General features: G+C 39.3%; 1 protein-coding gene across 2 annotated transcripts in view; it reads left to right on the top strand.

Annotated features, from left to right (window-relative positions):
- The first annotated feature begins 484 nt into the window (after window positions 1-484).
- The window catches only part of COL8A1 (collagen type VIII alpha 1 chain), a 133,468-nt gene continuing 106,389 nt past the window's right edge, over window positions 485-27,563 (top strand). For both annotated transcript variants that reach the window (XM_060770731.2, XM_060770729.2), the window contains exon 1: window positions 485-585. The gene's annotated coding sequence lies outside the window, so the exon portion shown is untranslated. The remainder of the gene's footprint in view (window positions 586-27,563) is intronic.

Genomic DNA, 27,563 nt, shown 5'->3' with positions numbered 1-27,563 from the left:
CACACATGGTCCAATTTATTTAGATAATTTCAGGAGTTAGTCCCTGGTGGTGCAATGGGTTAAACCCTTGTGCCGGCAGGACTGCTGACCAAAATATTGTTGGTTCGAATCTGGGCAGTGGGGTGAGCTCCTGTCTGTCAGCTCCAGCTTCCCTGTGGTGACATAAGCAAAACCTCCCATAGGATGGTAAAACATCCGGGCATCACCTGGGCAACGTCCTTGCAGATGGCCAATTCTCTCACATCAGGAGTGACTTGCAGTTTCTCAAGTTGCTCCTGACACACACAAAAACTTTGCATATTTCAGGGAAGTGGAGGAAAAAACCTAATTCTCAAGAGTATATTGAGAAGTAAATCAGGATACATTTTTTGCCCCTAAGTGGTCTGCTCTCTTCCTCCTGAAGAAGGGAGTCCTCTCTTCCAGTTGCCTCTGGCTATTGCCTGCCTTGCTCCCTGCCCACCTACTATGAACAGCAGCTCCTCCCACCTGATCATAAAAGCCAACGGCATGCTACCGGCAGCTGATCAGAGCACTCTCTCAGTCTTCCAGTGATCTCTTCTTCCCTTTGATTCTTGCTTCTTCAAGGTAAGACTGCTTCTGTCTCAAATGCTCCAGCTGCATCCAGATGTGTTGTGGCATGCCACTTCCTCGGCTGCTGTTACACTCTGGGAGTGCTGCTTCCTTCATAGGATCTTTGTGGTTGGCAAGTAGCAAGTTGATATTTTAACCATAAAAGAAGATTGCATAAATGACTGAGAAATATGTAACATCTGTGGCTGTAAAGGGCTGTTATTTTTTCCTCCTTTCAATAATAAGGATAATACCAATGAGAACAAAGACCTGGAAATGCTATTTACTGTGCAATGTCTTTTAACATTTCATCATTGACGTTTTGTTTTGCATGGTAATGACAGAAAACCCAAAGCCTTAAAATCATAGCCAAGAATCTAAAAAGTACTTTCAATACCGAAAAAAAAGGGCCCAGGAGTCAGTTTTGTGAAAGCTCCAGCATAACTTTTGGGAAGGACATCCTTCACACATTTTACTGCTTTGCAAATAAGGCATTGCTTGGATTGTTGCCTCAGTGTAAGGACACAAATCAGGTGAATGTTTGACAAATGGGTAGAAATTCTTAAACCGGGAGTCTCGAAGATGTATTTCATTTTAAAGAAAATCTAGGACAAAATATAGGACACTTTGTGTGGATAAACTGTATTCAATTTCTCTGCTTTTATTCTGTATGTTTTAAGAAAATCTCAGAATGAAACTAACAGCGAGAGAGTTGTGTTTACATATACTAACCTCAATATTATGAGCGCTGGCATTCTATCAGAGACAGACAGTTTTGAAAGCAGTTCTTAACTCCCAGCCCTTTAGCAATCTGCCCTGCCTTTATAGAAAAGCATCCGATTTACTAAAGTCAGTTTCTCCCATGTCAAGTGAGCCGAGGCATTTAACCACATAGTCACCTTTTAAAAGGAATTCCATTATATAAATCCTAATCCAGGAATGCTTGCATACTGTTCTGAAATAACAAGTGATCAGGAATTAGAACTGCATAAGTAATGACTGCTAACTGTACACAGGCAGGGACTGGGGAGAGAAGTTTCATTGCTTAATATATGACATTTCTGCATTCCTTAAAGTACATCTGTGTCATTCAGTTCCTTTTCAGAGCAATGCTTTGCTATTGTGGCATCATTCCTTTCCTGGAGTCTTTCTCTATAAATACAACGGGATAGCTTTGCACTTGGTGGGGTGCCACACGCCTAACTGGGAAGTGTGTTTGATATAATAAGGATTGTACTTAGGAAAACAGAATAAGTATCTGAAATTTTATCTCATAGTAGCCTGGAAAAAAATCCAACCAAACATTACATAAGTATCTGATGTCCTCTGAAATGGCTATTAAAGCACAGAACATTTTACTTAGCTTCTTGCTAAGAGTTGGAGAGGGGAACAATATCTGTTCTTTTTGACAAACAATTCCTGCACGTAATTTTTTGTCAAAGGGGAACGTTAATATGTTTTTTCTTTACCTAGTATTTTAGAATGGTCTTGCTCATTGTTATTTTCTTAGATAATTGTCATCACGGTTTAGTCTTTAGCCAAAGCAAAATAAAACACATCCAAAACCTCTAGAATGGATATAATTTGAAGTATGCGTTGTCTGAAGAATTCAGGTTAAAATAAGATCCAACTGTGAAATTCCATTTATCATGTAAGTTTTTTAAAGCAAATATTTCTGAAAATGTACTTCAAGCTGTATTCCCAGAAGAAAAACTTCATGAAATGCATTTGACACAGAATAACCGCATGTGTCAAAATGAGACACTGCTGTTAAGTGAACTGGGGAGGAGGTTGCTTTTGGAAATAGTCCTGTGTAATGGTGAAAAATTTCATGCTGAAAAGAATACTGTAGTTATAGTACAAGAATACTCCAATAAGTATCCTGCAGGGGATTTTTACCTCCTTTTAAAAATAGGTCAGAAGGTTGCTTATATAGCCCTTTGCAGATCTGGACCAAGTAGAGAAAGCTGAACTACAGAAATATTTCTGCATCCCAAAGTATGATGTTGGGGCCATATTAAAAACACCTGCTTATTGCAGTACTGAATCTGAGGTTTATTTAAAAGTGTGTACAAGTGATGCTATAAAGAGCAATTGCTTCAATCAAGCAAAGTGTGCAGAAATTGTATAAATGTTAACCGTGTTGCTATACAAAATGGTAACTCTCCATGAATAGTCAGCATTCTATTCCTCAAAATTAAGGCTGGGTGGAAACATGTTGTCGAAGGCTTTCATGGTCGGAATCACTGGGTTACTGTGAGTTTTCTGGGCTGTATGTTCATGTTCCAGAAGCATTCTCTCCTGACATTTTGCCTGCAGGCATCTATGGCAGGCATCCTCAGACCTCACAACCTTGAGGATGCCTGCCATAGATGTCAGCAATATGTCAGGAGAGAATGCTTCTAGAATATGGCCATACAGCCCAGAAAACTCACAGCAACCCTGGGTGGAAACATTTGTAAGGCTACAATGATTTCTGGGATTACTGAAATATAGGATTCCCCCCTGCCCCCTTAGACTAAAATATTGCTACTCATGCAATATGGAATATCTGATATTTGCCACCTATGTAGTACCTACTGTTGCCCTCCTTGTCATATCCTAGGGACTCTCCCAAATCCCAAGAGTACTTTTTTGGGGGAAGGGGTGGACCTTTTACATGTGTAAGACAGGACCAGCAAAATAGAGTGACTTGTTCAAGATTTAGTACTTTTCATGTAGGAAAAATAACCATTGGATATAGTCTGTGCTTCATTGTACAAGACCTCTGTACGGAAACAGAATTTTAATGCCTCTTGCATAAGAGAGCATTCTCTGTTCAGAGCATTTCCCTTTGACCTTTCTTCTCATACTCTCCAAATGTCCCAATAAACTATATGCTATAGTGCTTTGGCTTTCATGAAAATTCATTGGAGTTCAGAGAAAAGTCAGCCATCTATTTCATTGTTCCCTGTAATAACTTACATTTAAATGTTTCCTTCCCCAGTGTTCAATGATATGTACATTTACCTATGGGATTATTCTCATTTCCAGTTTCTAATTTGATATGAACTCTCTTGAGATCTATATGTAAAGAGCTGGGCTTCACTGAAAGAAAACAGATATTTTCATAAGAATGTAAGAACAGCCTTGTCGGATCATAAAAAGACTTGTCTAGTTAGCAGTCTGTTCCATAGTGGCCAAACAGAAGTCACTGAAAACTCCTCAAATAAGATGAGAGTACAGTAGTAGCCTCTGCTAGCCTGCCTGTCAGTCATATTCTCTAATAGTTTATATAAGAGACATATGTATTCTACTAGATTCTCCATGTTGACAGACATAAACTTTTCTAGGTCATATCTATTCATCTCTGTCTATACTTTTCATGGTCTTTTGTTTGATTGCTATTTTAGCATTTATTAAAGTAAATGAAGAGTTCCTTGATCTTGGGTAAAATAAACCCCCACTACATTTGAGTCTAACAAAAACTACTTGTATTGGGTTGCTGTGAGTTTTCTGGGCTGTATGGCCATGTTCCAGAAGCATTCTCTCCCGATGTTTTGCCCACATCTGCAGCAGGCATCCACAGAGGTTGTGAAGCCTGTTGGAAACTAGGCAAGTGAGGTTTATATATCTGTACTTTCCATAGATATATAAATCTTACTTGCCTAGTTTCCAACAGGCCTCACAACCTCTGAGGATGCCTGCCGCAGGTGTGGGCAAAACATCGGGAGAGAATGCTTCTGGAACATGGCCATACAGCCCAGAAAACTCACAACAACACAGTGATTCCGACCATGAAAGCCTTTGGCAGCTACTTATATTGTCAGGCATACATGGGACACTTGTAATTTGTTGTCAAGTTGAATTAGATGTTATGGTGACTCTATGAATGAAAGACCCTCCAAGACCCTTGGAACATGCAGACTGAGGGCACATTTATACGGACCACTTCATTTGGATTGAAGGTATTGATCAATCCACCTGTGGAGTGGACTGCTTAGGTCATGCTAACCTAAGTTCATGTTTCATTGGATGAATCAATCCATCTGAAATACAGTGTTCCTCTTTTCCCATTATCTCCCACTTTATCATGTGTTACCATCTTTTCCAATGAGTCACATCATCTCATGATACATCCAAAGTATGACAGCTTGTGCTTAATTATCTTTGCTTCTAGTGAAAGTTCAGTCTTAATTCTAAGACTTAATCTTTTTTCTTTTTAGCAGACCATGGTAGCTGTAGTCCTCTTCTCCAGTGTAATATTTCAAATGAATTCCTTTTCTTTCTGTCAGATTTTCCTTCCTGCTGGATGGATATTCCACTGAACTAGGTTTAGGATTACATGAATGACCTCTGGGCTATTCAACTCCTCTTTACTGCTTTAGTTTTGCTGTGGGGAGAAACAAAAACAGAAAGTTTTTGTTTCTAAACTATACCCAAATTATTATTATGTTCAAGCTCAAAAGAACTGTAGTTAACCTTAACAGTGTTTACTGAAGCAAACCAACCACAAATTCCATGTTTTATGAAATTAGATTCTTTACAGAAATAACAATTAAGATTAATTTAGTTTGGGGCTTGAACATACCAATAAAAATTGAAAATTGGGAGCAAAGGCTTATGATTTCTTCCTCCCTGAAAGAAGGGGACGGAGCACATAATTCTTGATTTAATCCTTAGTACCTATCCTCACCCCATTTCTGGCAATAATAAAAATAATAAAGGATCTACATAACTGAAACTGGACATTTCCTTAGATCTACACAGTCTGGCAGGCTGCTGTGCAGAATTAGACTTTTCCTGTCTTGGGAAGATTTTCTCTGATTTATATCAGTATACCTACCACAAATTTATTTATCATGTCAGAAGCAATTTGAGAATACAGTTATAATGTATATATATGAGTATATTAAAAAACTACAAACAAAATTAAAAACTTGACATTAAAGTAAATTTTCTTTTACTAGAAACTGGTCACTTGGAGTGCCTCTGGTGTCCCTGTAAGAAGGCCCTCCATTGTGCATGTGGTGGGGCTCATACTGCATTGTAGTAGGTGGTCTGTAGTTTGCTCTTCTACACACTCGCATGTCATGGACTCCACTTTGTAGCCCCATTTCTTAAGACTGGCTCTACATCTCAGGGTGCCAGAGTGCAGTCTGTTCAGTGCCTTCCAAGTCGCCCAGCCTTCTGTGTGCCCAGGAGGGAGTTTCTCATCTGGTATCATCCAGATGATTAATATTTTGGTAGAGAACTGGTGTATGGTTATGAAGAATGTTTTGGGATTTGGGGTATTTTCTTTTCACTGTCCAATTGATATAATATATTACCCATGACTAGAAATGTTTTAAACTTTGTTTTATTTGATATATTTATACCCCTTCTTCTGAGAAGTCTCCACTCAAGCCCTGAGTTGTTTGAATACTGGGTAGGTTTTATAATGTAAGAGCAACATGAATTCTAAACCATTGTGCTACGTCATTGGTTTAAAAAAAATGTGAGAGAAATGAAAGATCAGCTTATCTGTACTATATTTGCTTATGTAGTTCATGGTGTTTTCATGTGTGACCTGGAATTCACCTTAATTATCATCTTTAAATCTTGAATGTGTGTGTGTGAGTGCTTTCAAGTTACCCATTCACTTACGGCAACCCCATGAATGCCAAAGGGTTTTCTTAGGCTCTGCTTCCCGCCCTGACTCACAGACAAGCCATGCCATAAATCTTGCAGCTCTCTTGCAGTTAAAATGTGACATGATTTGCTATTAGTATAGTTAAAAAGGAAAGCTGTGGAGTTAAAAATTATGAGATACTATATAACATTGTAAAAACAAAAAAAAATACAGCTTGATATTCATATATAATTTTGAATTCATTTATTTGAAAGACGTTACATTCACTGTAGCAAGAAATAGTTTTCTAAGATCTACAGAGACACTCACTGGAACACTTCAGCACGCAAGAGTCCAAAAGTGGCAGGCTAAAACCATGAGCCTCAATCAATGGTTGATACCAAACAAGAGACTCCCTCCGGGTACACAGAAAACTAGGCGACTTGGAAGGCACTGAACAGACTGTACTCTGGCATCATGAGATGCAGAGCCAACCTTAAGAAATGGGGCGACAAAGTGGAAGCCACGACTAGTGTGGAGAAGTACAAACCACAGACCATCTACAACCTGAGCCCTGCCACATGAACAATGGAGGACATTCTTATAGCAACACCAAAGGCACTCCAAGTGGCCAGCTACTGGTCAAAGGACATTTCATAGAATGCCAAGTTTGCAAACTTTGTGTGTTTTTAAAAATACAATACAAGTGTTTGGTTCGCTACTAACATGATAAATAAATAAGTACTGTAGCACTCCTAAGTAAGGTTGTGCTTTTCCAATTGCCAGAGAGGACAGAAGGGTCCAGTGGTTAGTGCAAGGACCATGTAGGCATATTGGAGTGAAATTAATGCTCCTTGAACTCATCAGAGCACCACCAAGTGGGGCTGGTACTTTCAGAGGCCACTGAATAATGGTTTCAGAGAGAGGAGAATATAGTCCAGTGGTTACCATTTAGGCTTAAGAGTTACATGGTTCTAGGGAGGCCACAGTATGTTCTAATGGTCAATGAAGAAAGAAGTAGGCATTTCAGGGTCAAATCCTGAACTCCTCAAACTAATAACAACCTCCATAAATGAAGGTTGGTATATGCAGAGTCCGGGAAGTAATGGTTTCAGAGAGAGGACAGTATTGTCCAGTGATTAGTCCAAGGACAAAGAAGGAAAATTAAGGTCATGTTACTACTCCTCAAACTTGCCACAGCACCAAGGACCAATGGTTTTTGAGAGAGCAAAAACCAAAGTAGGTTCATTGGAGTCAAGTGATCACTTCTCAAACTCGCTTAACACCCCCAAGTGACGTTAATGGCCTCAGGTTTGCCTTGTTCTGAGGCACATTCCTCGGAGTTTAAGGGAGAACTTTTGTGGGACAGTGGAAGGTTAATTAAGGCCATCCCTGTCAAATTAAGAAAGTTGGCAAGTATATTGTGATTGTAATAGTGGTAATGGATTAATTTGTTGTTGAAAATTTGGCAGTGCTGTTTAGTAGAGATACACTGTTGGCTTCCACTGCAGCTGCCCATCTCTACAGTAGATCGCAATGGTAGTATCAGCTGCTTCAACCAAATGGTCAGTATCAGTATTTTTACATCAAGCACATCTGTCAGTGTGATGCAGATACAACTCTTTCACATGGGCTTGTGAAAATGTAACTTCTTTCGATTGATAAGTGAGGAAATATCTAAAATATTTGGCTAGTTAAAATGGATTATTCATTGGTTTGTTGTGTTGCTTCACCTTGAAAATTTGGATATATGTAACATGAGTGAGATATGATATATGTAACTATATGTAACTATCCCTTGCCCATCCCTTTTATAGTTGGTTGTGTCCCCTTTGTGCTTCTGGCAATTGGTATTTTGAACAGGTCTGATGAAGCTATAATTAAATCAGTTTTTAATTTTTTATGTTTTAGTAGGATAAAGTTTTATTATTATTATTTTATTATTATAGATAATTTAATTTCGTTTCTATTTTAATGTAGAACATAGCAAAAGTGTGCCTACCAAATCAATATACAAACTGGAATGCAGCTACCCTGGGTTATTCATACTTTTTAAGTCTTTCAGTAGAAATGTGCCTCCCCTCTACAAAAATGTGAAAATTAGAGCAACATAATTACATAGATGTCTGTGTGCGTGTGTGTGTGTTAGAATAAGATACAAAAAAGCATTTATGTTACAGTAAACTACTTGCAAAGTATGTACATATAAGCCAAAAGTGCATAGAAAATAGAATACATATTTTTATAATTATAATAATTATAATAATACTTTATTATAATAATACTTTAGTCCGAGGGGACTCAGGACAGTTTCCTACAGGCAAAACATTCAATTGCCAACAAAAATATACAGAATAACACTATAAAACATAAACATAATACTATTAAAATAGTCATATACGTTTAAAAACCAGTTCCGATCCTATCTCAGTGGGCAAAACTTGGACTACCAATGGCCAGAGATCAGAGTGGGCCTAGACACTATGAGAGGGCTGGGCCAGGGCTAGTTCAAAGAAGTAACATAGGGCTGGAGGAGTGGGTAAAGTGCAGAGCAGGTTCCTAACTGATGGTCAGGGTAGAGCCTGCCGCTACTCATTTCCAAGGCCCACTGAATAGGTATAGGGAGGACTGAGTCAGGGTTAGTACCACATGGTAGCATAGGACCGGGGAAGTGGGTAAAGTGCAGAGTCGGGTCCTAACTGATGGCTAGGGTGGGGCCTGGGGCTATGTGGACATAGATCCATATTTTTATATCCTTTTAAAAAATAACAAATGTTCAAACAATTGATGAAAAGGGGTGGAATAAATTTAAGAATTAATTTTTTTTTTTTGAAAAAGTGGGAGAAACTAAAGTTAACGTGTGTCATCCCTAGTATGTTACACAGAGTTGACACAAGCACTGTTTACTCCTATTAGTTTACTAGGAAAGATGAAAGCACATACTTAATTTCCCCAGTGAAACTGATGGTATTTTTAAAGCACTTTTCATTATGTCTGGATTGCACCTTATGTTTTTGCAGGATTTATCTTGGAATGGAGAGCATATGTTGTCATCTTGTAATAGAAGCAGGATGCCCGTTAAACCAGGTCTTGCTTAAATCTAATGAATGTTCTTAGTTGTTTCTTTGAAGTATGCTTTGTCGCAATTGAAAGCAAATTGTAGAATTTACTTCTTGCTTTGGAAGTCAAAAAGTAAAAAGGCGTGTAAGTACCAAAGAGCACTATGGCTGAGGCAAGCGAGTTGCTATTACTCTGAATATGGTGGAGGAGCCTCCAAGCCAAAATCTTAGATGGAGTGAGATTTCAACTCTCGATTTGAAGACTTTGATGATGTGCTGAGTGATTCCTTTAATGGTTTCTTGAAATAGTTGTTAGCTGAACAAGGTCCAAAAATGTAGTCTTTAGGACTCTCTTCAGCCAATGAGGATAGAAGCAAAAGACTAGGACGCGGAACAATGGCTTCAAACTATAAGAGAGGAGATTCCATCTGAACATTAGGAAGAACTTCCTGACTGTGAGAGCCGTTCAGCAGTGGAACTCTCTGCCCCGGAGTGTGGTGGAGGCTCTTTCTTTGGAAGCTTTTAAGCAGAGGCTGGATGGCCATTTGTCAGGGGTGATTTGAATGCAATATTCCTGCTTCTTGGCAGGGGGTTGGACTGGATGGCCCATGAGGTCTCTTCCAACTCTTTGATTCTATGATTCTATGATTCTATGAAAACATTTTATTTCTAAAAGTCAAAACAAAATGTCTCCAAAATGTCCAAACAAAATAAAACATTTACACATTTTAAAGAAATATATGCCATAAGGGAATGTTTTGTCTCAAATGTTTCTGAAATTTCAGGTTTTTATATTAAAACAACACCAAGCCCCAAACTCTTAAAAGACCATTTCTTCACAGTTGAGTAGAAATCAGCAGTTAATAATATTACTTGCATCTGAAAAGAGGTTGCTTCCCTATTCCTAAAATGACACCATCAGCCACTACTATAACTTTGTAATTGAATGAAGTAATTTGCTGTGCCTAATTCTCTCAAAATAAGACAAGCTTCTTACTGGCATTCAAAATACAAGTTGGTTTGTGGTAATGAGCTATCAAAGATGTTTACTTGTTTGTTTTATTACATATATCTATATTGGTCCAAAAGCTGTGGCCTCACAGTGGCATCAAAGAATTTGAAAAACATAAAAGCACAACATTTGGTCCTAAACATTTGGTCCTAAATTGCCAGATTTTCTTTTGGAATTTAAATTTGAATTGATTGATTTACTTCACTTGTATACTGCTTTTCTCACCCCAGCAGGGGACTCAAAGCAGTTTCCAATATATGGCAAAATGTAATGCCTCGCATACAAAAACCTAACATAATGATAATAACATATAATTATCAAATAAATCATAAAAACAATATCATTTAACATTAAAACATGGAATTAAAAACATACCAATATAAACATTTAAAATCACACAATCCAACAATTGTAGTCCAGGCCATCATATCATATATCATATATATTGCACATAATACCTGATCATTCCTTGTACTGCTTACTGCCCAAAGGCTTGGTTCCATAGTCAAGTTTGTACTTTTTTCTGAAGGCCAGGGGCAGGCATGTAGCCGGGGGGGGGGGGGCTTGAGGGGCTTCAGCCCCCCCCCCCCCAAATTCTCATGATGGTTCGCGAGAAGGCCTTACTGGTACATTATTTAAACTGTTATGTTTATTCATATCATTATCTGATCACCATGCTCAATATATCCCATATGCATGGGGGTATTGGGGTAATGATACAAAAGGTTTGCTAGGGTAGACCCTCTTTCACTCAGACTCAGCCCCCCCCCCCCCGAATCAAAATCCTGGCTACAGGCCTGGCCAGGGGGGAGAGCACTGATCTAATTTTGTTGGAGAGGAAGTTTCATAGTCAAGGAGCCACCACTGAGAAAGCCCTGTCTCTCATTCCCACCAATCACGCTTGCAATAGAGGTAGAATTGAGAGCAGGGCTTCCCCAGTCAATCTTAATCTCTGAGATGGTTCATAGAGGGAGATACGTTCAGACAGGTAAGCTGGGCCAGAACTATTTTATTCCATTTATACACTGCTAATTACACTGACAACATGTTAGAAGTTCATCCCACTCTGGTTTGAGCAAAGCCTATAATGGGGTTCCTAACAATGAAAGGATTAAACTTCAGCTTGAAGACTGAACAGTAGATGCAGGCTTCTCAGACTGCTGGTTAGGCTCATCTGCAGTATATGAATGGACATTTTTAGTTATTCGATGGGAAAACTGATAGAGATGGAGCAAGTGACAGAGATACTGAATACATTCAGCCTTGTTATTCTGTTTTCTGGGGTTGCCATATTTTCTACTTTTATCTGCTGTCTGGGTGGCCAACAGCTTGCAGTGCTAAGACTAGTCTTGTTTCCCACTGCTCTATGGATCTCATCAGATGATTGCTAGGCCCCATTTCCATAAACTATGGAAATGGAGCCCTATAGGAGTCCGATGGAGGCCATCACCTGACATAAGGGCACTTCTGGTGGGACTCCGTGGGGCTCCCATGGAAATCTGCAGTGCATGGAAATGGAGCTAAGCAGCTATCTTCAGAAATCAGATGTTACCTGACTCCAAGCATCAGAAAGAGGGGGAAATATGGGATGGGACAGGGTAAGATGGTTCCCTCCGCTTTCTCAGTTTCCCCCTGTCTGTCTGATGAAGTCCCAAGTGATCTGCAATGGGCTCTCCACTTTCATGGGAGTTAAGGGCACAGGACCACCATTTTTTTCATGTCAGGAGTGACTTGAGAAACAGGACCACCATGAAATAACATTAAATAACTCCCCCTCCTGGCTGTTTTAAACTTGAGAAAACACCTCTCTGGCAATATCTAGGTCCTCCAGCATGAAAGTTGATGGTCATCCTCTGCCTGATGATGATCACAGCATTATGGTGGAAGACCTAGAGATTTCTAAAGAGTTTTTCTCCCAAGGAATATATAGGTTCTCCAGCATGACTCTATAATTAACTTCCCTTGACCACAGAGTTATGTTGGGAGACCTACAGATTCCTAGTTTGTCCAACACAAATCAATGAATAATCAATTTGACAAAAGTCAAACCTGCAAATCTGAGGGCCTGGCAGTATATGCTGATGACTACTATGTCTGTGCATGTGTGTGGATCATTCATTAGAAGCTCCTGTTCCACAGCTGCATGAAGCTAAACAGGGAGGACATCCAAATGATGTAAAGTTCCTGAAGGCCAAAAACATTCTGCTAACTTAACTACAGCCAGCCAATAAATTAGCTAAACAGTTCCATGACATTCATAAAAGAACATAGAAGTAACTAGTTCCTGATAACTGTTTGCTTGAAGTTAATTATTTTTCCCAGAAACAAACATGCGACTGTATCACATAACATCTACATGAAAGAGGAAGGATATCGCATCATATTTCACACATATTTCAAAAAATCTACCTTAACTATTTTGGTAACATTTGAGTAACAGAAAAGTAAATACTTTTGAAAAATATGCAGCTGTTATTATTTACTCGAGTATTGGAACAATAATGTGTGTGTGTGTGTGTGTCTATATATATATATATATATATATATATCTAAAATATGTTTCAATTTCATTCTCCACAGTTAAGAAGTCAGAGCAAGATACTACTTTTCAAAAATATGGTTTATTCTACTCACTGGGTGTTCACATTTAACACTGAATTTACATATATCATCACACTTTTTTCCTTGGATCTCATATTCTACTGTCTTTGTTGCTACTGCAGTACATCGAGTGGATCTTTTCACCAGATTGTTCACAATGATTCTTTGATCTCTCTCTTGAGGGGTAACAGCTAATTTTTAGTCCATTATTTTAAAGAAATAACTCTTGGAGTCAGAACCGTGACAGAATATTTTCCTTTGATTTGCTTTGACATTTTATTGCCTAGGCTTAGGGATGACACGCAAACATGTGTTAATAATATTAAAGTCAGTGTCAATGATATCATCTCATGGTGTAAAATATATGTTACAGTTGTAATAACATTCTGTTTAAAGTTTGGAAAGAAATAACAGTACGACTATGTTTAAATCAAGAAAAATCTAATTTACAATATTTAGTCATAAATAATACAGAGTATAGTAAATACATTTATCAGATAAGTACTCATTCTTTTAATTTTCAGGAAGGAGTTAAAAACCTGGGTATTTCAGCAGGCTTTTGATAATGGCTAAGAACATTAACCATCTTAGCAGACAGGACTTGAATGGCTGTTAGAACTATAACTCACAATGCCGAATATCATGACCATAGGAATTGGTTTTAAATAGCACTTATATTTGTATTGTTTTTAGAGGGCAAAGGGTTTTTAGATTTGTTTTACTAATGTTTATATGATTGTGTCCTTGTTGTATTAAGTGATATGTGATTACTCTCTGTGATACATTATTTATTGTATTTGTTTATTGTTGTAAGCCTCCAGAGTCCCTTTGGGGAGATACAAATAAAGATTATTATTATTATTATTATTATTATTATTATTATTATATTTACTAGTATTAGTAAAAATATTACATATTCACTTCAGAGGACTATTTATCCACCAATATTTAAAACATATAAAAGATATGTTTTTCACATTGAGCAGATGAATACTAGGTATTGATCTGCTATTTACTATATTGTAGCAGCATACTCTACAGATACAATCAATTGAAATTATAATACCGTCTTATCCATATGTGTGCACTCCAGATGTGTTTAATAATAATTCTTGTCAGGTGGTGTGGTCAACAGAAATACTGGCTAGGGATGATCTCAGTTATGGGTAAATAACTAACTATACAAAATAATGGATCCAATTTCAAAGCAGTATATTTCACAATGATAACATGTCACAATCAGACAAAAAGTTACAAACAGTCTAAAGAGATATCAAGTTATTAGGTTTTACTTACCATTTGGGACCAGAAGCAAATCTATAAAATAACCCTGCAAAAGGAGAATATCTTGTCAAAGGCTTTCATGGCCGGAATCACTGGGTTGCTGTAAGTTTTTCAGGCTGTATGGCCATGTTCCAAAAGCATTCTGGAGAGAATGCTTCTGGATCATGGCCATACAGCCCGAAAAACTTACAGCAACCCAGAGAATATCTCATTAGGCCTTATGTTGCAGGGTGACCATCTTGTGAATGACTGAGGCTAAGGACAGTGTGCACTGGGAGAAGCATCTATCTCAGGCAAGGGCAAACTTCAGCCCTCCATGTGTTTTGGACTCCAACTCCCACAATTCCTAACAGCCAGTAGGCTGTTAGGAATTCTGGGAGTTGGAGTCCAAAATACCCAGAGGGTCAAAGTTTGCCCATGCCTAATCTAGCTGCAATCACTTGAAACTCTATGTCCCACCTTTGCAAGTGGCAAAGGTTTCATCCATGGGCAGTTTATGGTTGCAGAGATACAGCAATTTCAAATTGGGTCCATCTTTTTGGAACACCCTGTCTATTGACAACACAGTTTGGGGGATGGGCGCTGTAACAGAACTGCCAAATGTTTGGGTGATGTTTTTCAGTAGCTGCACATTGAATACATAGTGGCCCCTAATTTAGAAATTAGAGCTTAGTATGTCAGAGCATTTTTGTCTAGATAATAAGTAATTATTTGTCATTCCATTTTCCCCCCAGCATCATTGTCTTCTCTAAGTTGCAGTTAAATTGACTTCAGCTTATAGCAACCCTATGAACAAGCAACCCCCAGTATCACCCTATCAAAAGCCATGCTCAGATCTAGCAAATTACGGCCATGTCTTCCTTGACTGGGTATGTCAACCTGTAAACATTTAACTGTAACATTTTCTGTGTGTATGTGCCTTTCGGTCATCTGTTGACTTATGGCAACCTTATGAATACTCAGAAATTTGTTGTTTATTTGTTCAGTCACTTCCAACTCTTTGTGACCTCATGGACCAGTCCACACTAGAGCTCCATGTTGGCTGTGGCCACCCCCAGTTCCTTCAAGTCAGTCACTTCAAAGATAGCATCCATTCATCTTGCCCTTGGCAGCCCCTTTTCCTTTTTCCTTCGATTTTCCCCCAGCATCATTGTCTTCTCTAAGCTTTCCTATCTTCTCACGATGTGGCCAAAGTACTTCATCTTTGCCCTTAATATCCTTCCCTCCAGTGAGCAGTTGGGCTTTATTTCCTGGAGTATGGACTGGTTGGATCTTCTTGCAGTCCAAGGCACTCTCAGAATTTTCCTCTAACACCACAGTTCAAAACCGTCTATCTTCCGTCGCTCAGCCTTCCCTATGGTCCAGCTCTAGCATCCATAGGTTACTCAGAAATAGTTTCACCATTTCTTCACATGCATTCTCCAATAAAGCACTGCCTAACCTCTCACACTGTAACTTCTCACAACAACTGATTTTAGGCAGTATTATGGTATATTTCAGAACCCAGTTGCTTAGCAATCATTTCTACTAAGTGCTGAAGATTCGGCCTTTGGACTGTAGTATTCATCACAGCTTCTGGAACTTGTTTTATATACCGGCAGTCAGATAACTTTTTAAAAAGTCTTCAAGCATAGTAGTCATTACTGATGGCAGGTGGTTTCTGTTGTTGTTGTTATATTTAATTATACCCTTATAATTATAATTATCTTCCCACAGGGGACTCAAAGCAGTTACATGAAATAATTTTTTTCCTGAATTGCTGGGCACATCTATTATTGCCTTCATTCATCTGTGTGCTCTATTTCTGTAATATTTTTGATTTTCTTTACGAATTATCTGGGGAATTATTTAAAAAATTACTTTATTTTGGCTTTTTGGAATATAGCTTTAGCAAACTTCACCTCAAAGTCCTTCTTCTGATTTATTCACTTTTAAATACCATGGGTTTTCTCATCTTCATTTATCTTAAACGACTCACCATTCATGCTATCCTTCAGAAATTTGAGGAAAATATGCTTTCATTGCCCAATGCAAGATTCTAATTTTTGTTTCTCCTTTTTTGCATCTTAATTTTATGTCCTTGTCCCAATTCCCTGATTTATCATCATGCCAACGTAAAGACAGAATTTATATCTTTGCTTCAGCTGCTAAACAAGCAAGAGATGGTCTGTGGGAAAGGGTTTGATTTGTGTTTATTGAGGTCTTAAATGAATATGCCATCTGGAAATTTTGCTGGGAAACAAATGATACAAACCACTAAAGTCCAAAACACTTGGAGGGCTAAAGGTTGCATATATATGTATGTGCCTTCAAGTCGCCTGTTGACGTAGGTCCAAAGGGTACTCCAATGGATAATCATCACACATGAGGTTGCCCCAGGGCATTTAAGACCTAGTTCCAATCTATTGCAAATAAATAAATATATATATCAACAGAATTCCTTTGGTTTTAGGTTAAAACCATGGAAACCGCCTAGGTGACCTTGAGCAAATCACACTCTCTCAATTTTAAAAGACGACAAAGTCTTCTGGGCAAATCTTGCCAATACATTTCCATAAGTCAAAAATGACTTGAAGCTACTCAGCAGCACGTTAGTGGTAAAGTGGTAACGTTCAGCGGAACGTTACCACTTTAACTGCCATGGTAACGTTCTGTGAAATCCTGAGATTTATACTTTGGTGGGGATACTTCAGCTCTCTGGATGATAATTCCAAATTTCCTTTCCTAAACAGAAGAAATGTCTATTTTAAACCCCAAATCCCAGGATTCTATAGGATGTAGTAATTTAAATTACTACCAACACCAATGGAATATTGTAGGCTAAATGCTTACATCACATTTCTGGATTTTTTTTCTGCAGTCCACTTCAAAAAAGGTTTACAAGGCACAGGGAAGTAGTTCAGGAACTGCAAGTGTTCCTCCCTATTAATTGTGGCCATTTAAAATTCAACTTTAACAAGTGCCAAGAACTTTACAATGAATGCCTTCAAGATACTGACACAGTGATGGAAAATTTTGACCTGTGGTGTTGAAAATGGAAAAAGATTACACTTGCAGAAAAATCATCAACTGCACTGGAAGCATATTTTGTCTGTGGTAGACAGGTTTTTTTTCTGAATGTGAAGAAACATCTTCAGGTTTTTACAACATTGCACATGTGAACAGCTACAAATGCGAGGTTGTTTTCAACTCTGAAACATTTGAAAACATACATAAGAAATACAATGAGGCAAGAAAGATTGACTGGACTTGCTCTCTTGAGTGTTCAGAAGTTCATCGATGGAGCCTGATTTCTGTCAAAGTGTACTGACACAGTTTTCAAGCGTTTCCAACAGGTGTTGTGGTATTCTTTTGTAACCACTAAATTATCCATCATGAGTCATTTTAATTTTTTTAAAAGACTTGAAATTTTGCAGCTAAAATAGAAATTTGATTTAATTAAGTCTATATAAAAATATAGGATGAATCATATAATTTCAATTATTGTGTGTTATGGACCTACTCTTCATAATTTGCAAATTGTTTCAAACCCCCCCCCCCCCAAATATATATGTAGAAACAACACTGTTTCCCATAGGATTAATTCCCGGGGCACTGCTGAGGTCAGAAAGTGCTATACAGCTGACTATTCAATGTTGTTGTGTGCCTTCAATGACCTCATCACACATGAAAAAATATAAGCATCCTAGGACGCTTGTGCACCAGTTCACTCACAGAGCCCCATGCCATCTATCAGATGACATAGGGTGACTTCCCGTGGCGCTCTGTGGGTAAACTGGCACAGAAGCATAATAAAACACTGCACTGCTAACACGGGAGTCTCCCTGTGTTCTGTAAGGAACAATGGGGCTACTGCACAGTTATGCTTCTCCACGTGTGATGGGGAAGCATCAGCTGCTGGCCAGGGCAATGAAATTGGCCCACTGCCACCCCGATTTGCTATGAATTGCAATGCGGGACATCATCCATGTGATGAGGATCCAAGTCACTTCCAATGTATGGCAACCCTGAGACAAACCTGTTATGGGGTCTACTAGGCAAGATTTGTCCAAAGCAAGGGGGGGGGGTTGCCTTTGCCTCCCTCTGGAACTGAGAGAGTGTGGCTCGTCCAAGGCTATCCAGTGGGTTCCCGTGGTTAAGGAAGGATTTTAACCTCGCATATAGTATTTTCTTCTCAAATGTGTACAGGAGAGAAATCAACATGGGGCATGACTGTCATCAAAATACACAGTTTTAAAGCTTACATCTTTAGTTAGAAGTCTTAATGTTCAAATTCAATTTGTCAAATACAATACACTGGACACTGTATTATGGATTTTTCATATGGGAAAATTCAACCCGATTAGAAGACTGCAAATTGAAAGCTATTTCAATTTGATGCTTTCCTTGGGATAATTGTCAGTTGCCTTTTCAACTCTCTCTTTAGAACAGTTAAGCCAGCACCTTCCCCTAGCATTGCATTCTTCTAAAACATATTTCTTGAAACTGGAAAGAAATAACTCATTGCTCATTTCTACTTGGCCTGTGAATGAAATCTACCATAGTAGCATTCACGTTGTTTGCTACAGAAAATGCTAATTTGGATTTTAGGACAAAATTGCTTATGTTTTAGCTGTTCCAAATATGCCATTACTTGTCAATGTGTGCTGGAAATAAAAACCAAAATAATATTTAAAAGTGAGCTTTCCAACACAGTTCAGGCCAGAACTGATTCTTTGGTTTCTCATAAGTAATAAATCATATCTATGGCTTCAAAGGGGCCGTGACCGCAGCTCCTTCCCCCTGCCCAAGGAACACTTGGGATCCTTAAAGAACGCTGAGCTCTCTATTAAATATTACAGCTTTGTTCAACCCTGCTGAGAAGCATGCAAGAACATGGGCTGTTGGATTTTATTTTATAAAAACATTTAGTACATATAATGTATGTCCCAAGGAGATACCGATGACTGGGTAGAGGAGGTGTGAATTTTCCCAGACCTTTCCCAGCTTGACTCTCCATTGGGTACAGTGGCATATTCCCAACTAACCATTGCTATGGAGCCCCCAGTGGAACAGTGGGTTAAACCCTTGCGCCAGCAGGACTGAAGACTGACAGGTCATAGGTTCGAATCTGGGGAGAGAGTGGATGAGCTCCCTCTGTCAGCTCCAGCTCCCCATGTGGGGACATGAGAGAAGCCTCCCACAAGGATGGTAAAACATCAAAACATCCAGGCATCCACTGGGCAACGTCCTTGTAGAAGACCAATTCTCTCACACCAGAAGCAACTTGCAGTTTCTCAAGTAGCTTCTGACATGAAAAAATAGTGCAAGTTCTTCACCCCTCATGGCAATTATACATGATGAAAGGAATCCAGGGCAGTCCAGTCATTTGTAAAAGTACAACCAGAGGGATATGATATGGCACGTGCAAGGCAAGGAGGGTTAAATCAATTTTGATTTCCAAACTAGAATATTTTACTTTGGGGAAAAAAATGTCCCCTCTTTCACTCTAGGGCTCACCCAGAAGGAAAAAGGGAAACTTTTCTGGACGTTCATGTGAATGTATAGTTCTTGTGAATTTCTAGATTTTTTTTTTGTTTTGATTTTACCCACATATTCTAAAGTTTTCATTCAGGTTTCTCTCCCCCCCCCCCCCCCCATAAAATACAGTACAACAATTCCTGAAATACAATACAATCCCTTATCCATGGCTACAATAATTATGGTTTCACTTACACACAATCTAAAAAATTATTCCACCCTAGAAGTATTCCTAAGTCCATCAGTATGATTCTTTCGTATGTTTCTGACTGAAATATAGTCAAAATACAGGGCTTGCTATTATCTATGGTTTAAGATATCTACTGAAAGGTATTGAAGTGTATCCTCTATGGATACAGGAGCTCTGGTATATCTCAGATTTCCCTCCCTACCCCCTTCTCCAACTCACATGTCAAATCTTGATTCAGGAAACATTTCAGAAATTGATTTCCGCTAATTTCTACTGAGCTATTACTATTGTTATTATTTTTATCATATTTCATCTATTCTAAGGTGCATCTTTCTCCCCAAGATTGACGTTAAAAAGGGCAGGATGTGTGTTTTTTTTTTAAGCAGAGGCAGAGGCAAAAATCTTCACATGGGGGATTTTTGCTCAGTTTTACTACTTTTATTCACGGCAAGGACGGGCCTGTGGTGCACCATCACATGATGCACAGCAGGCGCCGCCCACATTCCTCCCATCACTATAGGGAGGAAAGTGTAGTTTGGGTAGCTCCAACAGAAAGGGCAGCAGGGCAACATGTGTTGCCACTCTTTCTGCCATCTGATGGGGACAGGGACAGGGTGACAATGCACCCTGTTTCATCCCCACCATGTGATGGAGGAAGGAGCCCTGTGCGCCTTTCCTTTCGCAGCTCAATGGCATGGCCCAATAGGGCCGTGGGAAGCAGTCTTAAGATAGTAGGAGGGAAGCCAACTATCCTGACCAGCCCTAGAAAGTCTACCCAACCCTGCAACTTTTGTGCTGCTGGCATTCAGCTTCTTTGCTCCAGGCTTCTGATCTTTGTTGCTACTATTGCATTAGTGTTACCAGACTTGTTTTGAAAGAAGAGGATTTGGAGGGGGGGCAGTGGGGGCCAAAATAGCTGGAGCCTCTCTCTTTCTCTCTCAGGAGGTGGCCATGGTGAGAGCACAGGGAGACAGGAAGAAGTCCTGTATACTAGGAAGCTCTCCCCATGAGAGAGCCACAGCCTCACACTCCTGGTACACAGGGTTTCTTTCCATTATTCATTCATTTAGTTATTTAAATCCACTTTTCTCACTCATCTGAGATTCAAAGCAGCTAACAACAAGATATAAAACATACAAGGTGCACTGGAATAAAAGAAGGAGACATAATTTAAAAAATAAAAATTGAAACATAATAAAGCAGTTAGCTCAGTGGTTCTCAATCTGGGGTCCCCAAATATTTTTGGCCTACAACTCCCAGAAATCCCAGCCAGTTTACCAGCTGTTAGGATTTCTGGGAATTGAAGTCTAAAAACATCTGGGGACCCCAGGTTGAGAATTACTGAGTTAGATTATAACAAGAGCCTCCAGTGGCGCAGTGGGTTAAACCACTGAGCTGCTGTATTTGCTGATCGAAAGGTCGCAGGTTTGAATCCGGGAGCGATGTGAGCTCCTACTGTTAGCCCCAGCTTCTACCAACCTAGCAGTTCTAAAACATGCAAATGTGATAGATCAATAGGTATCGCTCTGGCAGGAAGGTAATGGCGCTCCATGAAGTCATGCTGGCCACATGACCTTGGAAGTGTCTATGAACAACGCCACCTCTTTGGTTTAGAAACAGAGATGAGCACGACTGGACTTAATGTCAGGGTAAAACCTTTATCTTTACCTTTACCTACCATAATAGAGCATGTTACAAATTAAAATACATTCAACACTTTAGGTGGAGTTTAGATATATTCTCCATCCCCTCATCACTGCCACCTTGTCCATTCTCTGGGTTCCAGCTTATACAAGATATGCAGTAATAAATGTGTTCACTATTTAAGAAATCATAGAACATTCCTCATTCCCACTTTTGTAACAAATTATCTTTTAAAACAACATTTATTTATTTGCAATATTTATATTCCATCCTTCTCACCCTGAAGGGGACTTAGGGAAAATCACAGAACACATATATGGCAAACATTCAATGTGTTGCAATCCAGAGTAGAGAATGAGGCCTAAGATAACTATCCACCACACTTGGCTGTGAAAAACAATCCTTTTTTATTGAAGAAAAATGGTTACAAAATAAAGGAAAAATGCAAGTCAAAAGCCACAGCAAAACCAAAAGCCTCTCTGAGAAATACTTGAATCTGTTAGCAATCCACTAACCGTACTTGATATCCTAGAAATCTTTCCATACTATGGCCAGGGAACCGGAAGAACTGCCAAGGTCTTCATCAATTCTGAAACGATGCCTGAACTGAGGGAATCAGCCTGGCGTTTTGCAATTAAAACTCAAGAATCGGTTCCGTGAACCGCCCTTCTGTTTTGAAGCCAATGTTTTTAATTCTTGAATTCGGGAGGATCGACGCAAACTGAGTGTTTTATTTCTGTCTTCCCAAATTTGGCTCCTTCTGTTGTCATTACAGTTAACAGGTGCAGAAGGGAGGGAAAGTTCAAGGTCTCCCTCTGCAACATTCTCATTAACACTGGTACTTTCATTTTCCAAATCTACAGAAGTTCCTTCCTCACTAATTTCAGGAACATTGGCATTTTCCAAACCTACAGCAGATTCTTCCTCACTAATTTCAGGAGCATTGGCATCGAAAGGTACATTTCCACTAGCATCAGTAAATATACTTTCATTAGCATCAGGAGGAACAAACAGAGAATCAGGTTCAAGTTCAAACTCAGGCTGAACCCCAACACAATTGCATTATACACTGACAGGACAAACACAGTACATAGATAAAGGTATGTAAGCTTTTCCCATCTTTGGCACCTTGGAGGTTGTGCTTGATTCCGGCCCGGGGGGGGGGGTGCTGCTGTCACTCCATCCACCATGCCAAAGAGACTTGTTCACTGACCTTTTGATTGAATTGCCAACATTTTTCTGGTATTTCCTTATGGTGCTATTAAAATACCTCCCTGCGTTAAGTGGTACCTATTTATCTACTCACAGCTGTTTTTGATCTGCTGGGTGGGCAGTGAGCTGGGTTGAAGGTCAGACACTCGCCCGACACGGGCTTCAAGCTGCCAACCCTTTGATTGGTAAGATTTATTGCAGGTGGTGGTTAAGCCGCTGTGCTAAATACCTACCCTCCAAGAAGAATTGGAGAACATTTCATTTTTCCTGGACATACAATAAGGGTTTTACAGTGCTTCAACAAAGAAATTACAAATGAGGACTAGTCAAAGAAATTGCTGAAGATTTGAAATATAGCCATACGTAATCTTCAGGAATCACACGTAGTGCAGATCATGTGTCAACAAGTCTTTTCTTTTATTCACTTGTGTGGGGCAAGTGGAAAATTGATCAGTTTGTGAAAATTGTTAGTTAAGATGCCTGTGGAATATAGCTGCATGAGTGGCTAAATTCTTTCATCCCTGTATGTATTTTGCAGATTGTTGTATCATGTTAGTCTAATCAAGCGGTGAACAACTGCAATGGCTTTGAGGTCATCCCCCACTTTGGACCCTATAGAGCCCACACAGAAAGCTGAAAATGCCTTCAGAGTGGAAAAAAGACCAGGCATAGGCAGTAATCTACTTCTGGCTTTGAAAAATTGGTATTTTATATGATGTAGTGTAGCAGGTCCCTTGTAAATATTTCAATTGTAAACCTGAGGCAGGGAAATATTAACAATTTGTAAACAGCTGTAAGAGCCTTGTAAAGGAGTATACATTGTCTAAATAAATACGGAAGTTTTAAAAAGTCAAACTGCATCTCCAGGAGGTGTCTGTGTCCATAGAATCATAGAGTTGGAAGGGACAGTCAACTTGGGATGCACTACCAAGGCACCCTTTCCTCTTGCCTTGAGATCCCCCTGGAGAATTTGCTTTTTTGTCACTGTCTGGAGATTGCCCATGAAAACTGGTGAGATCGGAAATCCCTACTAATTGCTCTGGCAGGTCTTTGTGGTACCCTTATAGGAGCTCTTGAGCAAACTGCTGTGTATTGGGGAGGAGACCAGCTTCAGGGCCCTTCCACACAGCCATATAACCCAGAATATCAAGGCAGAAATCCCACAATATCTGCTTTGAACTGCGTTGTCTAAGTCCACATTGCCATATATTCCAGTTCAAAGCAGATAATGTGGCATTTTATTCAGCTGTGTGGAAGGGGCCTCATTCTTTGGAAAAAATTACCAGCTCCAGATTAGTTCATGCCTATCTTAACCACAAGTCCACTCCTGTTCCTCAAATTGAAGCAGGAAGGGCTAGACATAGGCAAAAGTGAAATGCCAACAAACAAACAAAAAACCCCTGCAGATTTCTGAGCCTGCCAATAAAAAGCCCAAATGCCTGTAAGTATGCCAAGCACACTGGCATGCAGTATTACATAGTTCTTACCTCTTTAGATTAATGGAAAAGACTTTTGGTCCCCTTCACCACAGCCTTCCCGATATTTTTTAATTTGCCATTTGAAACATCACAGCTAAAAATAAATCAAAGCTGCAGAATGGGTTTCCCCTTGGAACATAGGACAATGGACATATAAATGGAGCAACGAAAGCACCACCATTGCACTGCCAGGAAAGAAGGAATAGCCATCACCCTTGGGATTTCCAGTGCAATACAATACCCTATGAAGGGAAAATACCTCAAACTTCCTTAGTAAAGCCTCATAGGTATTGAAAATATATGCATACAAATATTTGATATAGCTTCATGAGTGAAGTAGCCTCCCTCTCCTTCTCCAAATCCTGATCAGCCACAGTTCATTCACTTTTTCTGAGCCTAGCAACCCAAAGGTTTGTGATGGAGATGGAGAGACAGTAAACGTTACATATCCCAGAGAAGTATGTTGCCCTACACCTTCACAACATTTCTGACATTATGACATGTGGCAATATAAGAGGAAAATATCATGGGGTTTTCTTGTAATGTTTGTGCAAAGGATGCCAAGCAAATTGGTTTGTTTTTGCCTTCCTCTGAGGCTGAGAGTGTGTGACTTGCCCAAAGTCACCTAGTGCATTTCCATGGGAAAGAAGGGTCTCCCAGGGTCCGAGACTAGCACTTAAATCACTACACTACTGTAGTATAGATCAGTAAAAGGATTTAAAATGTCATAAAAAACCAAATGCATCTTATGTGTCTTCAGAATAAAGTCTTTGTTATGTCACTCCCTAATAGAAAATCTGATCAAATTTATTAAGTGAATGTTCTGATTCTAAATTACTGCTGATATATTGCTATGCATTTTCATCAGATGCTAATGTTCTAATGCTAAGCTGTTTTAACATGGTTTTATGCATCCAGCATCTAAGATTCCCAAATGGCAGGATAAAATCTGGAAGCAGTATATCTATTCTTTAAAAGTTAAACTATTTATGCATATTACAGACATTATGCAACTTTGCTTAATTTGTGTACTTCTGAGTAGAGCACGTTTGATTGTTTGTGGTAGATAGTTTTTTATGGATTGGAATTTTCAGGGCCAAATAGATGGAAAACACTGAAACTGATTGGCAATGGGATCAGGAGACATTCCAGTTGCATTACAACTGAACTTGATTTAACACTTAATTAACTCACTGCCACAAGATGTAATGATTGATACTGGCATAGATTTTTTCAGAACATAAAATAAAACACCATATAAAATACAATTTTATATGTATTTTATAAAATACAATTTTATATGTGTTTTATATGCCTATATACACATAGGCATATAAAACGACAACTTAAGACTCAATTAAAAGAGCACTCATCAACCAATGGCAGTAAGCAACTGTAAACATGGCCAGGCTGTACACAATATGACAAGGGAATGGGATAAGTGTAGAGCTGTAACCATGGAAGGAGGGCATGGGATGAAGTACAAGGCTGCATAACAACTAGGGAAGCCATGCTACCCCTCTATTCTGCCTTGGTCAGATCACACCTGGAATACTGTGTCCAAATCTGGGCACCACTATTGAAGAGAGATGTTGACAAGCTGAGATGTGTCCAGAGGAGGGCAACTAAAATGATAAAGGGTCTGGAGAACAAGTTCTGTGAGGAGTGACTTAAAGAGCTGGGCATGTTTAGCCTGCAAAAGAGAAGGCTGAGAGGAGACATGATGGCCATGTATAAATATGTGAGGGGAAGTCATGGGGAGGAGGGAGCAAGTTTGTTTTTTGCTGCCCTAGAGACTAGGACATGGAACAATCACTTCAAACTACAGGAAATGAGATTCCACCTTAACATTAAGAAGAACTTCCTAACTGTGAGAGCTGTTCAGCTGTGCCCTAGAGTGTGATAGAGGCTCCTTCTTTAGAGTCTTTTACGCAGAGGCCAGATGGTCATCTGTCGGGGGTGCTTTGAATGCGATTTTCCTGCTTTTTGGCAGGGGGTTGGACTGGATGACCCAACTCTATGATTCTACGATTCTAAGTGTAATAGTTATGCAAACATCAGTAATGTCAGCAAGAGCTTTTTTTTTTTTTTGTTGGTCAGAATATTGCCCTGAAACTTGAAAGACGCAGGTTCACCTCTTGACTGAATCATGAAACTCATTGGATAACCTTGGTGCAACCATTCCATCTCAGCTTAACTCAAAAGGTTTTGCAGATAAACCGAAAGGAACCTAACCCCCTATATCTCTTCTAGGAGCTCATTCTATGAACTGTATGTTAGAAATGTAATCAATAAATAACTGCGAGAGTCAGGGTGATATAATGACTTGAATGTTGGTGTAGGGCTCTGAAGAGACCAGGATCTGAGTCCCTCCTTGAGCACAGAAACCCATTGGGTGGCCCCTGGCAACTCTTGTTCTCTCAGCCTCAGAAGAAAGCAACTCTATATGCTACCATTATTATTATTTGAAACACAACAAGATTAGTACACAGCAAACATGATCACTATGCTGATTGTTATATTGGATCACATGTCGGACACTTCCCAAGTGTCTAGGACTATATGCTATATCAGCGAATAATGCATGCAGATCTGAGTAGGATGGCCTTTTATAGCTAATTACCTATAGCTATAGCTATAGGTAATTTTGTCAGCACCGATTGTGTTTAAGTGCAAGCCAAAGTCTTTAGGCACTGCACCCAGTTTGCTGATCACCACTGGAACCACCTTGACTGGCTTGTGCCAGAGTCTTTGCAGTTCGATCTTTAAATCCTCATATCGTGTCAGCTTTCCCAGTTGTTTCTCTTCAATCCTGCTGTCGCCTGGGATTGCAATGTCGACAACCATACTTGGTTTTTTCACACGATCGTGAGGTTATTATTATTATTATTATTATTATTATTATTATTATTATTATTATTATTTCCATGCAATTTCCAAACTCCTCAGATGGATTTCTAATTAACATTCAGATTATAAGGGACTTAATTTCAGCCTCACATGTTCACCTGGCCTCCCCTTGAAATACTTTCTGTCTGCAGTGTTCATAGTAGTACTTTTTGTACTAGCTTCCTTAGCTAAAGCTTCCCTGGGGCATCAATTCAGGACATTAATATCTACACTGTAGATGTAAAACTGCGCAGCAGGGGGGGGGGGGATCTGCCTCTCATTTCTGTTCTCACTGTCCAGACCACTTTGACTTGTTTATGACCTAACTGCTTAGTAATATTGAAGTTGTTAGTTCTACTGGCACATAAATCATTTGAAATGTGATGTAATTGTTCTTTAGTAAATGTGTTTATAGATCAGTTAATGGAGTTGCTCTGGTTAATCTGTTCTTCCAGACTGAGCCTCAGCTGTGTCTTGTCTCATCACAGCTTTGGACAGTTAAGTTTATTTCTGT

The sequence above is a fragment of the Anolis sagrei genome, chromosome 3 (genome assembly GCF_037176765.1).
Source record: "Anolis sagrei isolate rAnoSag1 chromosome 3, rAnoSag1.mat, whole genome shotgun sequence".
NCBI classification, from domain to species: domain Eukaryota; kingdom Metazoa; phylum Chordata; class Lepidosauria; order Squamata; family Dactyloidae; genus Anolis; species Anolis sagrei.
This window is presented reverse-complemented; position numbering and strand designations above follow the sequence as displayed.